General features: G+C 36.4%; 1 protein-coding gene across 2 annotated transcripts in view; it reads left to right on the top strand.

Moving 5' to 3' along the window:
• Window positions 1–15,793, top strand: part of MMP16 (matrix metallopeptidase 16) — a 178,043-nt gene that overhangs the window by 44,511 nt on the left and 117,739 nt on the right. The window lies entirely within an intron of this gene.

The raw sequence follows: 15,793 nt of genomic DNA, 5'->3' as shown, positions 1-15,793 counted from the left end.
CTCAGTGCTGCATCTTTAATTACACAGACAAGTGCTGCAAAATGCAGATGTTTGATTAGGTAGTCAAGAATTTAACCTTTGACTACCTAAAATATTATGAAAGGTAGAGGTTCTCTTTGTGCAATTAAAATGATTAGCTGCCCAAACTAAATTCTTTGTTATCACAGATGACACTTTACCCTTAAATATTTCAAATGAGACATTGATTTATGGTGAAGAGGTGAGGTTTCCTATTGTATAGTTTTAAAAAATATGGAAAGGTAATTAAACCACTAAAATAAACCGACATTAAAAAAAAAAGCCATTGGGGTGCAATCATTTGTATCCTCACATAGCCTGGTTTTACCCAGAAGATGAAGGTGGCTGTAGCCTTCCTGACAGTTGGGAGCACACAGCTAAGCGTGATGCAGCTGCTGGGCTGTACCACCTCTCCATGCCTTCTGCCTGTCTCCCGTCTGCCAGCCCCTTGCAGACTGTGGCAGCATCCATCCTGGTAGCACTGTCCTGGATGCTCTGCTACCAGTTGCTTGGTGAGGTCATCCCAGCCCTTACTGAGGATGATCAATCTGCAGCAAAAGCAGGTGACAAATTGTTATTGAATTTTAGGCACAGAAATATGCATCTGTTTTTTAATGTTGCTCGAGCCCCATCATCCTCAATTTAAATACAACTGCCCCTTTATCCAAGGTGATTTTCTAAAAACTGAAAAGAGCCAGTCTTTTCAGAACTTACTACTTCACAGTAAAATTACACAGAAGAGCATTTTCAAATACTCCTGGTCACCTCTTGCGGCAACCTGGGAGCACAACAACTTGTGTGGTCTATCTGCTGTTTTTAACCTTTAAAGAGTCTGTAAAGACATTTTTTTTTCAAACAAGATGTGCACCTGGAGTTTGTGTCTGCCCAGAATTTGGAGAATTTGGGGTAGATTCCAGATATATTTTAATATTTGTATGGGATTTGTAAATATTATCAAACAAATAATCATTTTCAATAAAGGTAATTATTAATGTCCACAATTACTGATTAGAGCAATAGTCCAGACAAGTGATCTTTGCCATACTTGTCCCCTTGCTATGTACAAGTTGAATCCAGATTACTGGGGAGAATGTGAGAGAGAAACCAGCTTTGTGGATCCTAGGCTTGAGAGCTGCAAAGGCTGTGGGGGGTGGAGCGAGGAGCTTCTTTATAATCTTGTTGCTTGTAAACTGAAAAAAAAAAAACCCAAAACCAAACATTGAAAACCAGTAAACATTGAGCTATGGGGTGCTGTTTTCAGAGGCACACTCTTTAGACTTGAATCTTTAAAATTGCCTGTGCTCACTAGTTCAAGAAGCGTGTTTCGTTGTGCTACATCCTATGGCTGAGACTCCCACAGAGTTTGAAGTCCTTGGTGTTTTGGGGTGATGTTTTCTGTGTATGTGAATGGTTGTCACCATGCATTTCAGCCTTAATTTTTCTAGAGGAAAACTATAGCCCAGTGTGGGAAGGTGTGAGAGAGAAAAGCAGGACTACTGGCATCAGTTCCCTTTGGGAACAGCGTAGATGTTCTCTAGGCAGGGCCATTTACTTTGAACAGCTCTCTGGCCAGAAATCCAGTAGCAAATGGCAAGAGCATTAGAGCAAAGAGAACTTCTACTGAAACAGCAGAAGTAGGAAAGTTTTAACAGGAGCATACTCTAGGATAAAGAAAGCTATTTTTGCCCAGAAATGGAATATGAGGGGGGAGGAATGAATGTAGCTTCTGGATGAGGATAATCTTCATTAGAAGTTTGAGATATAAAATTACATTCAGGAGGTTGTTTCCCTGGGCAACTTACTCTGCCCCCTCCTTTTTTTTTTTCCCCCCTTTGTTTTTCATTCATTTTCACAGCAGCACTTCTGTGTCTTTTAGAAATTCCTTTGCTGAACCTGAGTTCTTTCTATTACCAACTTGTTCTCCTTTAAGAAATTTGTGCTAAGCCAACGCTGTTACAGCCATGTGTTTTCTAGGAGAAATGTAATGAATTAACCGTGACACGTAAGAGCTAGTTCCAGCATTGAGGCAGCTGAAACTGAGGATCCTGCTCACCTGGAATAGTGTCGGATTAGAATTTGCACTTGAGAGCACCAAACTAACCATGATCCTTACTCTTTGCTGAAAAAGAGGGAGCTTTATAGCAAGTGAGGTGTATAATTCTGTCACAACAGACTAGCTTTCTCTGAAAACATCAGAGCTGAACCAAGCTGTGCTTCAGGGCTTGATTTTGACATTTTTATCGAGAATGAAACCATTTAAGAGATGTGCTTATTGGATAAACACTGAAAAATAAAAAGTATATTGTGGATTTTCAGTAGGTTAAAGAGGGAATAGATTATAGACTTCTCATTTTACTCTTTGCATAGCTGAGGAAACAGAAGAAAACAGACTGAAAGAAGTGTCCCTAAATCTAAAGTGAAACATTAGATGGTACTTAGACAGTCCACTGAACTCACACGGAATCTAAACTTTTTGGTTGCACTTAGAAAAGTTAGTAATATTTGGATACTGATATTATTTGTAGGGATGCATTATGTGACAATAGATTATCACATTTCTTTAATGCCTGAGTAGAGATTAAAGAATAATTTAGAATTTTCACAGAGGAAAACTGGATACATGGATAAAGGGATATATTTATTCTCAGCAGAATATATAGTGCTGGCTACTGTGGTAATGTTTTGCATATAATTTGCATATAGCATGTGGTTCAATTAACTGTGAATCAAGTAGAGTTTGGACATGAAGTGTAGACCTCTCAGCACAAGCAAATGAGAAAAATGTATTTGTCATATTTTGTCCTTCACTGATTTGCAATAGCAAATCTGTAATGGAAAGAAACATTGCACTAATGGCAAAAGCAGGGGTGTGGACTTCAGCCAGACATGTCATTTCCTCATTTCTTTTTGTGCCCTACTTTTGTCTTTCCCCTGTCACATAAGCAGATCCTTTTTCCCTGCCTGCAATTAGATGCTTGCTACTGTCAAGTGCTCCTACCCAGTTACGTGTAAGGAAACTATAATAGCTGTGGCACATGAGTGAACTAGTGCTTCTCATTCTGCCATGCAGCAGTAATATTTGAAGCAAATTGGAGTGGTCTGTCTATTCAGTAGCTGTTTCTTGGGTCTAGCATCTGTCGGTGATAGGAGCAGTGTCTCTAACATCACTGGTCATGCATATGGGCTTATTTAAGTTTGGAAAATGATGAATAGGCTGCAGAGTTACTTTGCCCTTTCACAGGAGTAGAGAGATGCTCCAGATGCATCTTTGTGCATTAGATCTACTTAAGAAGAGTGCTAATAAATCAATTCTCACTTTTAGTGTAGGCGCTTTACACTACAACAGAGGAGAGAAAAACAGTGTTAACACTAAGAAACTGTGATTGTAGAAATACAAATTGGTGTGGGAATTGTGGGCCTGTAGTGTACATGCAACTGCTTTTAACACTGTATTTGGAAAATAACATTATTTCTAACTCACCTCCTAAGCACAGATCAATGTTGTGCAGGTTAATATGGGTAAGTCATTTTTTCTTCTGTAACAAGAAATGACAGTTTATGATCTTGCGAGTACTTAAGACAATGAGCAGAGTATACTGGAGTACTTTCTAATAAGGTGAAAATAGATTTTATTAGGTTTATTTTAGGACTTTGAACTTCTGTAGGTCGTATGTATCAGTGTTTTATGCTAACCACAGGCAAAGCAGATTTACCCACAGTTGTAATTAGACAAAGTCAGAATTCAAACCATGGTAGTGCTATAGTAGACTTAATTCATGAGAGCTGCAAGACAGACTTGCTAGCATATTTTTCAATTAAAAAGATAAAACCCTCTTGCTTAAGTTACACTTTTAATATAGTTAGGTAAGCACTGTATTTTACTAATTGTTTTGAAGGAAAGAGAGGAAATTTAATGCCAAGGTAGTACAGCAGAGCACTGGAGTCAGAAGATCTGGATTCTTTACTTGATTGCCCCTAATGCGTCATCGAAAAGTGATAGATATACTGCCCATGTTAAATGATAGTAAATAACATTTTTTTTTTTTTCCCCTCATTATAAAGCAGTTGGAGACATCGGTTATGCAATCTCTTATGAGTCCATTGTAATAATTAACTTTAAGCTTTTCAGAATACTGGTTGAAAAATGATGAATGTACATGTAGTTGACAGAAGTGAAAGCTTTCTAGAAAGAGAAAGTTTCTCTTCAACTATTAAATAAAAAAATGTATAGGTTTGTGGTAGATTCTCAGGTCTCAGTCTTCTTTAAAAAATATACTTAAGGGGACTGAGAATCCTGTATCATGTAGTGATTTCTAAATCATCCTCTCTCATAAGAGCACTTGATGTATACAGGTTGAAAAGGAAATCAGACTTCCCAATTCGGCAGTTGCAGAAGAATCATAAGATTATATTTCAGTCCATGTCCAGAGCAGAGGTATATGAACATTTTCATCAGCAACTGCCCTTCATTCACTTCTGTTGGTCTATTGGTCAAGTCTCCCTATGTGGCCTCTGGGATGCTGTGGAAATGACCCAAAGGGAGGTAGCAATGACCTGAGAGGCTGAGTATTCACCTGGCAATTATCATAGCAGTCAAGTAAACACTGAAATGGCCTTGTTTTCACCCTGATTATACAAACATAGGGTTATTTTTAGTGTCTGCTTAATGACTATTGCATAACCAGAACTGAATCTAACATTTGTTCAGAATTAGCTGGTTGCGCCCTGTAGAATTGACCACAGATAAAAAGATGACAGCTAGCAGGTCTGTACAGTGTGAGTGAAATGTAGATTGGAAGGGTACAGTGTGCTTTGAAAGGCTACAATATCACAGCAGCCTTGAAGTCAGAGGCAAAGTGCCCCTTGGCTTCAATGAAAGCAGTGTGGAACCACTGCAGAGTAGCAGGGTTCAGATGATAGCATACTTTTCCGTCTGAAAGTGGATTAACACAGTTGTAACAAGAAATGATACAAGCTGATATCTTACTATGTCAGGAAGAAGAGTCAGTTTTAAGGTGAGTATATATATTAGGATAGAGATACACGTCTTTTTTAATGTTATTTTGATAGGTTGTGGCTGGATCTATAATTAAACTGGCCTTGTTGAAGGAGTCCATGATGGGTGTTTTCCATTCAGGGAATGAGAATTGATTGTCTCTTCAGCTAATCCGGAGCTCATCTCTTTGATCTAAAACCAGGACAAGTACAAAATTGTACAACTGGCTCTACAACTAGGGCAGAAAAGTGCCACTAGCTGACTTATTGAGTAGGAATTTAAGCATAAATTTAACATAGCAAGAGCTATAAAAAGGAGATGTATATTGTTGTTCAAATTCACCCTTACAGCAGTTATTTTTTTCTTCCATAAAGTGGCTGTAGGCTCTTTTAGGTGCAGTCCAAAGCCATTAGTGTGTGAAATTCGTATAATTAACTTCTAGATGTTTGCTGGGAGATATTGATCTATTGTTTGATAATGACTCCTGTTTATTTACATGTGAGGTTTAGTGTTTAGCCTTACACATAATTACTTCTTATTTTAGGCTAACTTTTTCAAAATCAAATAAAAAAGAAATAGAAGGTTGCAAATTAGTTTGACAATTAAACAAATACAAATCTTAAGGATTCTAGGAAAAGCAATGAAATAACTGAAAGCTCAGGTTGGTAGCCTCATATGTCTCCTTCATTAAACTCATGCCTCAAACCGAATCAATCCAAAGAAATAAAAATAGTGGGCCAACTTGTACCATGCACCTACTGTGTGCATGTAAATCTCCTGGGTTTTGGTCCAGCAAACTGTTGCAGGTTCTTAACTTAATGAGATAAAAATTTTAACACATATACTGTTCATAAAACATGGAAATCTGATCGTTAGTTATTCCCAGGATGTATTAAATGTAACGTTGCTGTTGTTTTGTCACGTTGGTACATGATAAAATAAGATTTAACATGTTCAGTTTCAACTGCACTTTTTAGAAAGGATCTAGTGGGGAAGAAGTCTTTCAGAATTTGTGATCAACTTCTTCTTGTGCGAGCATCAAGTCTCCTAGCACAAAAAAAGGTTGAGGGAATAAATTATAGGTTGCTTGGAACATTATGTGCTTTCCTTTCTGTGCACTTTCTATTCTACAGCCTACAGATTCTTGCATGTGTCCTGCAACTGACTCCAAAATAGTTCAGGACTTTATTATAATGATGAAAGGCAGGGGTTTTTTAATTTTTTTTTTTTATTGTTTACTTAAAACCTTTAAGTAATGAAAGTACTTGTGTGAGAGATGAAAGATGTTGTTAAGATTGGTTGGTCTAGAAAGTTTGGATCCTCTACTCCACATAAAAGAATTGTGGCATGAACCATATTCATTTGTAAAACAATCATTTTATTTGTTCAGCCTGGAGAAGAGAAAGCTGAGAGGGGACCTTGTTCATGCTTATAAATATCTGAAGGGTGAGTGTCAAGAAGATGGGACCAGACTCTTTTCAGTTGGTACCCAACAATAGGATGAGGGGCAATGGGCACAGACTGAAGCATAGGAGATTCTATCTGAATATGAGGAGAAACTTCTTTCCTTTGAGGGTGCCAGAGCACTGGAACAGGCTGCCCAGAGAGGTTGTGGAGTCTCCTTCTCTGGAGACATTCAAAACCCGCCTGGACACTTTCCTGTGCAAACTACTCTAGGTGTACCTGCTTTAGCAGGTGAGTTGGAGTAGGTGATCTCCAGAGGTCCATTCCAGCCCCAAACCTTCTGTGATTCTGTGATTAAATTTCTGTAATGGATAATTCATTCTGCTTTGTTTTATAGGTCTCTAAATTTCAGTGGACTTTTTTTTCAGAACTCTGCTTTGTTCAGAAGTTCTTTGTACACTCTCATTGTGACTGTGATTCTTGGAACTCACTGCTGGATAGCAAAGTATGCAATTTCAGTAAAAATTTACACATAGCACAATAACATTTAGTTTACTGATAAATCAGTTGTTGAATGGAGAATCTGGTAGCAAGCAGTAAATTAGATTAAATTTTAAAAAATAGAACTTGTCTGAGTGCCTATAACTCATCACAGTAAGAATTTGTTTTCAGATCTCTCTAGCCTGTTGACCTCTTTTTGATTCAGTGATTTTCTGTCTCACAGGCCTGTTCATCAGCCAAAATGTCTGTAACAGTTTTTGACAAAGTTCATATAAATTGGAACAGGATCAATCATTTTTTAATGGTCTCCTTTTAAGTATCTTTAGCATCCTAGTGTAATTCTGTGAAGATTTTTCTTCAATTTGTAGGGTGAACTTTGAAAACATGTTGAATTTCTAGAATATTTTCTGCTAACAAGTGAAAAAGCTTTGTTCCTTTCTAGCGGAAGCTGTAAAAACATCTTACTTTGTTGGCTCAGAAAGTGTATGCTACTGCAGAAACAGATCAGAGCTAACTTATTATTTTATCATCAAGGATGAATAAATTTCTTTGTAACAAAGTCTAAGATGGATTCAACCAAACATCTGACCCCTCTTTTTTTTTAATCTTGAAATTCTTCAATTTTTTAATTTCTTTTTAAACTTTTCCTCTCACTTTTTCATAGACTTACATTACCCTTTTCAAAACTTCTTTTCATTATTTTTACTACTACAATTTTATTTCAGTTTTGAAAGTTTTGGTAATTGGGACAGTGACTGAGGAAATCTGGATCTTTTGTTGATTTTTAATGTTCTTGTTACTTCTAGAGAGCTGTAAAGTTTTCATTTGGCCTTTTGGCTTTACCAGGCATATTTGTGCAATTTCAAAGGTTATTGTGCAATAGCTTATTTAAGTTGTCCTCTAGCGAAGAGATGTTATCTGACAGTACTTAGACCTTTGCAACTTCTCTTCCACTTTAATTTCTGTTTATTCTCCAAACCATAGCACACTACTCATTTTAAACTGCCATTATCTGATTCAGCATTAAATTATTGAAATGAGCTAAACTATGAAAAAAGTGTTTTTCCATTACACTCTATTCAGCCCAGAACAAGGAGAGAGCTTACATACTCTCTGAAACAGAACTAGATTAAGGCACCTTTGGAAATCACGGAATACATGAAAGGCTTTTTTGCTCTCTCTGGTAGTTTTTTTATAATGCTACCTGTCTTGTGGTTGAAAAGACTTTACATCTACAGAGGTTTTAATTATTAGGTTTACATAACCTTAAAGTCCTCAGAAGCCATCTCCTAAACTCAAACGAGCGGGAGAAAAGGTCATTTTAGAGGAGCCTCTAAAAAAACATAAGAGAAGGCTGCCTTCTCACCATATTAAGGTCTAGCTAAAAGAAACAGAAACCCTTGTGAGAACTTTCAATAACAGCCTATTACTGTATCAAGAACAGGACAAGGAACTGAGCTTACCACTCTCTGTGGAAATTTTAAATATTTTTAAGCACGTGTAAGCCACAATGATTGACATTTTAATAAATGTTTATACTGTAGCGAGATTGTTAAATTGCTAAGCATTTGCTTGTGACAGTGTAAAAGAAACCATCTCTTAAGTATTAAGCTAAGCTGCTAATGGCCGAAAAAGTTTTAACTTATCAGACTTGTGTATAAAAAATTACATACTGAGAAAATCTCATGTGAATGCAGCAATAGCTTAACTAAATGTAAATCAAACAATTAGTAAAATACAAATAATGTCACTATGCTAGTTGATAGTTACAAATTCGTTGTTTCTGTTTGTTTCTTTTGCAGCAATATATGTGAAACATGAGGAAAACATAATGAAAATATTGTATCTTATTGGAATTTACTATTTATTGGAATTCTTTTTTCATTTACATCGATTTTAGGACAATGGAGTACTACATTTCTGACTCAGAAGCCCAGTTAGTATTATTCTGAGATAATGAATCAACTTTATATGAGCTATGGTTTTAGAATTTAAATGGATTCTTTTAAAATTTTGTTGCATTTTTCTAATTCATATATAATGCAAAATATATAGAGACTTCATAAGTTTTGTTACATCTATTTCAATAATACAGATTATGTCTTTATTTCCCGGTATATGTCACTGTCAAAATATTTGCATGTATGGATGTATCTTTTCATCACTATATATGCTTATAAAATTGTAGATATGATTATCGTAGTTTTTATGTAGAAAGTTTTTTTCTGGTTCAGTGTTTCAATAGATATGTTTATCCTGAAAAAGAGGTCTGAAGTGTGTGTTGCAAAATGCTTGCCTTCAAAGACAAGCTTGTGATGATAGGAATCGAACTGATACAGTGGCCCTTTGGATATTTCTTACTATGAGGATGGATGAATTTATGTATGCATCCCTGTTCCCTCCAAAGCCTACGCACTGAGGAAGTAATCTTCCATCACTGGTCTTCTAATATTAAAAACAAAACAAAACCCAAAACAAAACCAAAGCAAGGAAAACCCAACAAAAAACCAAAACTATATTCCCATAAATTCTTTTGCACAATGAGGATGCTGTGCAGATTACCTCAAAATTGCATCTGAATGTTGTAATGTCAATGGTGGAACTTTGTATTGCACATGTAGCCTTGTTGCACAATTATCTCGATGCTGTAACTTCATTGAATGTAACAGCAACTAGTTGCCCCAGGTATTGTCCAGTGTTCTGAATACATACTTTCAGTGCTTATTTTAGTGTAAACTAAGTTATTTTAGTGAAATCACACTTTTTTCATAATAATCTTTGTAATTCAGAATTTCCTTTTAGTTCTGAAGATAATTTAAGGAAAATTTCAGTCTTAGTGAGATCAAGAGACATGACTGACAGGTATTCACATCATACCTGGTACTTAAGAAAGCATAAAGGCACTTAGTATTGTATTACTTCTGCCTAAAGCAATAACAAAAATGTTCAAATCCTAAAAATCATGTCTGTAACAGAATGGGTTTTGTGTTAAGTATTAATATTGAAAGACTTGATTAATTTGGTTAATAGCATTTATTGTGGTGTTTATAAGTTTTGTAAACACCCTCGTTTTCCCTTCTTTTTGATTTCACTGTGATTAACATACTTGTATATATAGGCACACGATTAATGAAACTATTCTCATGAATTTAGGAAGGGAATACATTCCATTTTCAGCTTGCTCAGCCATGGGGAGAGGGGGATCCGATTTCATAGAATCATGGAATTATATAATGGTTTGGGTTGGAAGGGATCTTTTAAAGATCATCTAGGACAACCCACCTGTAGGCAGGGACATCTTCCTGTAGATCAGGTTGCTCAAAGTCCCATCCAACTTGACATTGAACAATTCCAATGACGGGGCATCAGCTGCTTCTCTGGGCAACCTGTTCCGATGTCTTACCACCCTCATCATAAAAGAATTTCTTCATTATGTCCAATCTAAATCTACCCTCTTCCAGTGTAAAACAGTTGTTGTTTGTCCTGCCCCTACAGGCCTTGGTAAAAAAATCTGTCTCCATCTTTCTTTAAGCTCCCTTGAAGTATTGAAAGAGTGCAATCAGGTCTCCCCAGAGCCTTCTCTTGTCCAGGCTGAACAGCCCCAACTCTCCTAGCCTTTCTTCATAGGAAAGGTGTTCCAGCCCTTTTAAATTAAGTTTGAAATGTAATAATGTTCAAACAAGAAAGTGAGAAGTAAACTTCTCGAAGGCAAACATTCACCAGCTTAGATAAAGTTATGAAGGGAAAAGAAAAGGGACATTGTCCTTCCTGGAATCTGTTGTAGACAGCTTGGTCAGAAGAGTCACTAGAAACACCTGAAGGATTTGGTGTGGTTGAATTGGAGAGCATCAATTACTCAATTCCAAAAATGCTATGTAAGAATAGAGAAGGTCCGGCAGATGAACAGCTTTATTTTAAAAGATAAAGTTATTACAAATAACATTTCTTAGATTTGGCTATGACTAAGATTTTTGAAACTGGATGAGAACCTGCACTTGGAAGTCAATTTGGGTGGAAGTGATTGTAAAATGGCAACATTTATGGTTTTATGAAGAAGCAACCACAGCAGCAGAACATGAACAACTGAATTCAAAAAAGCATACTTAAATGAACTTGGGGATCTGGGAGAGTGTCTCCTGGGAAGATAATCTAAAGGATAAATGAGTGAAGGAGAGTGAGCAGTTACTGCAAGAGAATATGTTAAAAGCAGATTCACAAACAATCTCAATGGGAAGAAAAGATGGGAAGTATTCTCAGAAATGTGGATGCATCAGACTACATCAATAAGGCACATGAAAGCTTTGGGGAAAACATTCTGAAGGTGTTAGAATGATACATTACATTAGAATAATAGAATTATGAAGGATAGTGCTGGTCCATTGCTTAGCAAGAAAGAATAACAAGAAACAGGGAAAAGATCCCCTTCGGTTCTGTAGGCATGTATTTAAGAAAACAACATTACCAAGCAGGTACAAACAGAATTGGGAAGGAACAGTTTAAAGAATATTAATGTAACATGATGTATTCATGTTGACAGGATCCAATTAAATTTGCCCTTAAGTACTTAGAAAACCTAGCCAGCTCAATCCCTGAGCCATTAGCAAACAGAGTACCTAACTAAAAAAGCAAAAATAGTCTATTGTAGAATTGTAGATGAATCAGTGCAATTTGAACATCTGGAAAGCTGCTGGAACAAATTATTAGGTATTCGGTGTGTAGATACAGAGAACATAATAAAGTAATAAAAACAGATAGTATGGTTTTGTCAAAAACGATCATGTCAACATACTCTTAATTACATTCTTTGATGGGATTTTTGGGTTAATCAAATGTGGGAACAGATAGGATTAATTTTTACTTCAGGCAAGGTTTCTGACACTGTCCTATAAAGGAGTCCATAAATAAATTAGGACAATATGATCTAGATGAAATTAAGACAAGTTGCATAACTAGTTGGAAATGGTACTTAAACCTGAGTTATCAGTGTCTGACTGTCAAGGAGGGTGGACAGTACTGGGTCTGTTTTTGTTCAACATTTTCATAAAAGAGTTGGTATCAGACTAACAAGTATACTTCAGATAATTTATGGATGAAATATGAGAATTTGGAAGCATTTTTAACAATAGGAATGAAAGATCATTATCTTGGAAAATTGGAGATGCTTTGTATCACCGCTGAAATTCAGTAATAAATAAGTGTAAAATACTTAAGGGGAAGAGTGAAATGGACAAATATAAAATGAGGATAAAGAACTAGGTATTTATTCTAAAGAACAGTATCTGAATGCCATAGTGGACCACAGACTTTGTCAGCTAAAAAGTTTATGTTTTTGAAAAAGAAACATCAGATGTTATTTTGGTTATATTAACCAGAATGTCACATGCAGTGTATGTAAGTTAATAATTTTACTCAGGACCTGGTGAAGACTTGGCTGTGAAGTAATGTGTCCATTCTTTGCCTCCACACTTTAGAAAAGAGCTTAAAATTATAGTATGCTCGGAGGACAGTAGCAAAATTATGAGAGGTATGAAAAATTCCCTTTTGAGCAGAGAAAACACATTTAATTGATTTCATCTAGATGGTAAAACTCATGATAGCAGACTTTCAGTATATAAAAGACTAGTATAGACAAAAGACTTCCATGTAGATAAACAGGTAATACCAATCAAAGTCCAGTGCTTTAGATGTGGTATTGGCAAAAACCTTCACCTTTGTGGATGAAATGCAGGAATTGTGACTAACAAGAAACATGGATTCTCTTTCACTGGGGATTTTTAAGAAAAAATCTGTCCTGAATAGTCTAGATGCACTTAACTTCGCTTTTGGGATAGACGAGTGACTTGTTTACTCCTGTACACTCAGCCAGCTTTCCTTTTTTGTCATTCTTTGCAAAATGCTATGTCAACATCGTGAATTTGCACTCATCTCTATTCTTTTTTAACTTCTATGTAATTTAATATGGCTTTCTAAGTTGTTCGTTGTATTTGAGGAACTGGACAGGTTACCTCAAATATGATGCCTTCCTAATTAATCAGTTATTCCAAATAGGTTTACACATATAGAGGCAGAGAACAGAACTTCTGAATCAGCTCAGGGTGAGTCACTTGCGAGACTGCTGCTATTTATTACTCCACGGATATTCTCTCAACAGTTTTGCATGAGCACTTCGCTGTCTTATTGATGCTCCAGATGTGCATCTGGAGCACAGCAGTCTCCCTGCTGTGGACTGAGAATATCACCTCTCCAGGCTTTCATCTTGTTTATTTTGGAGCTATTTGGCGGAAATGGCAGCCACCATATCTGAACACATTACATTAGAGGTAGCTGGAATCACAAATTTTGCCCCATAGGCAATTCCAGTATTTTGACATTTGTTTTCTATCTCCCTTACTAGATTAGATCTCCTCTGTCATGTTGATTTCATTTAGGTGAGACTGCAGTGCCTCATGGAAGATGTAGTTCAGACAGGCTAACTGGTACTTCACCACTATCTTAGAACAAGTTGTGCTGGGTATTCGATTTGCTTGCATGACTTTTGTTCTAGAGTAATTATATAAACTTTGATAGAATTATTCCTGATTTGTGCCTGTGTAAGCAAGAGAACCATAAGCAGATTGTTTCAAACTGTGTGTTTCAGTAAAATAACAGAGCCTTATTTCATGATCAGGAGGGTTTGTTTTCAAAAATATTGTCTAATTTCATTTAAAAGCTGAGAGGTTTATAGGAAAGCATAGATGGACAGGTTTTATTTTCATTTATGATTAAATGAATTTCCATAGATATCCCGATCTTCGTTGCTTCAGTAAAGGGAGAAAAACAAAAAGATTCTTTGCTGAATTAAGGAAAGGCATTGCTTCAGGAGTAGCAGTAATGTAATATTTTGTTTGTTTCACTCATAAACAGCTCATGGGTGATACTTGTATGTATACTGGATTTTAAGCAGGATTCTTCTGTTTCTATGTTCATAGAATCATAGAATACCAGGTTGGAAGGGACCTCAAGGATCATCAGCTCCAACCTTTCTTGGCAAAATCACAGTCTAGACAAGATGGCCCAGCATGTGTCCTGCTGAATCTTAAAAGCGTTCCATGTCCAATCCACCACTTCCCTGGTCCCACAGTTGAAGTGATTATGTAGTTATTTGTTTTGGGTTTGTTGGGTTTTTAAAATTACATCTGGCAAAACAGTCACATTTTCAATTTAATACATTATACTCTGGTTGTAATAGTTCATTTATTCTGAAAAATAAATAGTAAACCACCACGTCTTCTTGTTTTTCAATGGAAGTTTACTAAAGCTATAAAGTTCCTTGAAAGCATTTAAGTATTTGCTGTTTTGTGGATAATGAAAGCAATCTCATGCAAAACTTCTGTCGATTTAAACAATAGCAGCCATTGCAATGTTTTTGTTTCTGGTCCAACAAATGACAAGTATAGTTTTCATTATTAATTTATCTTCATTGATTAGTTTTGCATTTCACTTCTCTTTGAGATCAGATATTTCAAGCCTTTTTTTTTTTTTTTTCTGTGGCTCATATCCAGTAGGAAAATGGTTGGAATTTCCAAATCAGTCTTATACTTGTTTTACTTTACAGCAAAAACTGCACAGATGCTTTCTTAGCTTTACGTATATTTTCATGGGTCTTATTTGCAGTTTTTCTCCTTTTACATGGGAAGTGACAATCCAGTGTTTACCTTTTCCTTCAGTCCTCAACAATAATAAATTACTCTTCTTTATTTTCTTTCCTTTTGTCAGAAGAGCATGGGCAGAAAAACCTAGGAAATTGACTTCTAGGTGAGGCATAAGAGAAGAAGTACATGTCTAGTGGAAAATCCATGTGAGCTTGTTTCCTTGTCCTAACTGGCATAGCTACCACTGAAAAGCATCTGTTGGTGGGAAGGAGTGGAAGGTCACTGTCATGCCATTCATAGGCCCTGCAAGCACTGAGCTAAAACAGGAGTACCTTATCCAGCAGGCTTTTCCTGCTTTCTGTTACAGATAGCTCTTCAGTCATTTGGACCTGTGTCTGCATCTATCATGGCTAGATTTTGACTTGTCAGTCTAATTCTAATAGTAGAAGTCAAGTAGCACTGACTCCAGTCTCCCAGATGCCGAGCTGGATCTACTGTGTTGGCTTTTATCTGTGGCTTTAAAACTCCTCAGGGCTTTGTCCCTACTATTCAGTATAATTACGTATTTTAAGCACTGTGTAACTTTTGGCAGTACCAGCTTATATAACAGAATGTAGAGAAAACAATTTTTGATAGCATTGGTAGTTTATATTTTTTCATGAAGCAGGACGATGTTTCAATTTACTTGTTTGGATCTGTGATAAAGTCAAGTCTTATTACAGAAAGCTTTATTATACTGCAACCTCTAGTAAAGCAGACATGTAGTTGATTAAATAATTTACTACTTCCCTTTTTTCTTATCTTTAATTGAATCTAGCCCTTCTCAACTGGACAAACAGGACTCTCTGATGTTCTTCCTTTAAGTCAGCTTGCATGTGTGTCAACAAGCAAAATACAGTTAATATATAACCAGGTTTGAAGCTTATTATGGACCATTCTTATGACACTAATGAAATGCAATGTTTAAAAAAAAGAGCAGTATAAAGCTTCGTGATTCTTTCTTCAGTGCTTTGATGAAAGCCTTACAACATGGAGGACCAGCTTCTTCCCTCCCTTGCACCAGCATAAGCAAGGAATAATTCCACCAAAGCCATCAGGGTTAATGAGACGATGATCAGATCTATTGTTCACCCAAGATCGGTGGGACTGGGGTGAGAAGGGACCTGTATTCTGCACATGCTGATTTTACAATGAGTAAAGTAACTGGAAAAGGATTTCAAGGCCTCCTTTACTTTGATATTCC

The sequence above is a fragment of the Caloenas nicobarica genome, chromosome 2 (assembly GCF_036013445.1).
Source record: "Caloenas nicobarica isolate bCalNic1 chromosome 2, bCalNic1.hap1, whole genome shotgun sequence".
In the NCBI taxonomy this organism is placed as follows: domain Eukaryota; kingdom Metazoa; phylum Chordata; class Aves; order Columbiformes; family Columbidae; genus Caloenas; species Caloenas nicobarica.
The sequence above is the reverse complement of the archived record's forward strand: the minus strand, read 5'-3'. Positions and strand labels throughout refer to the sequence as shown.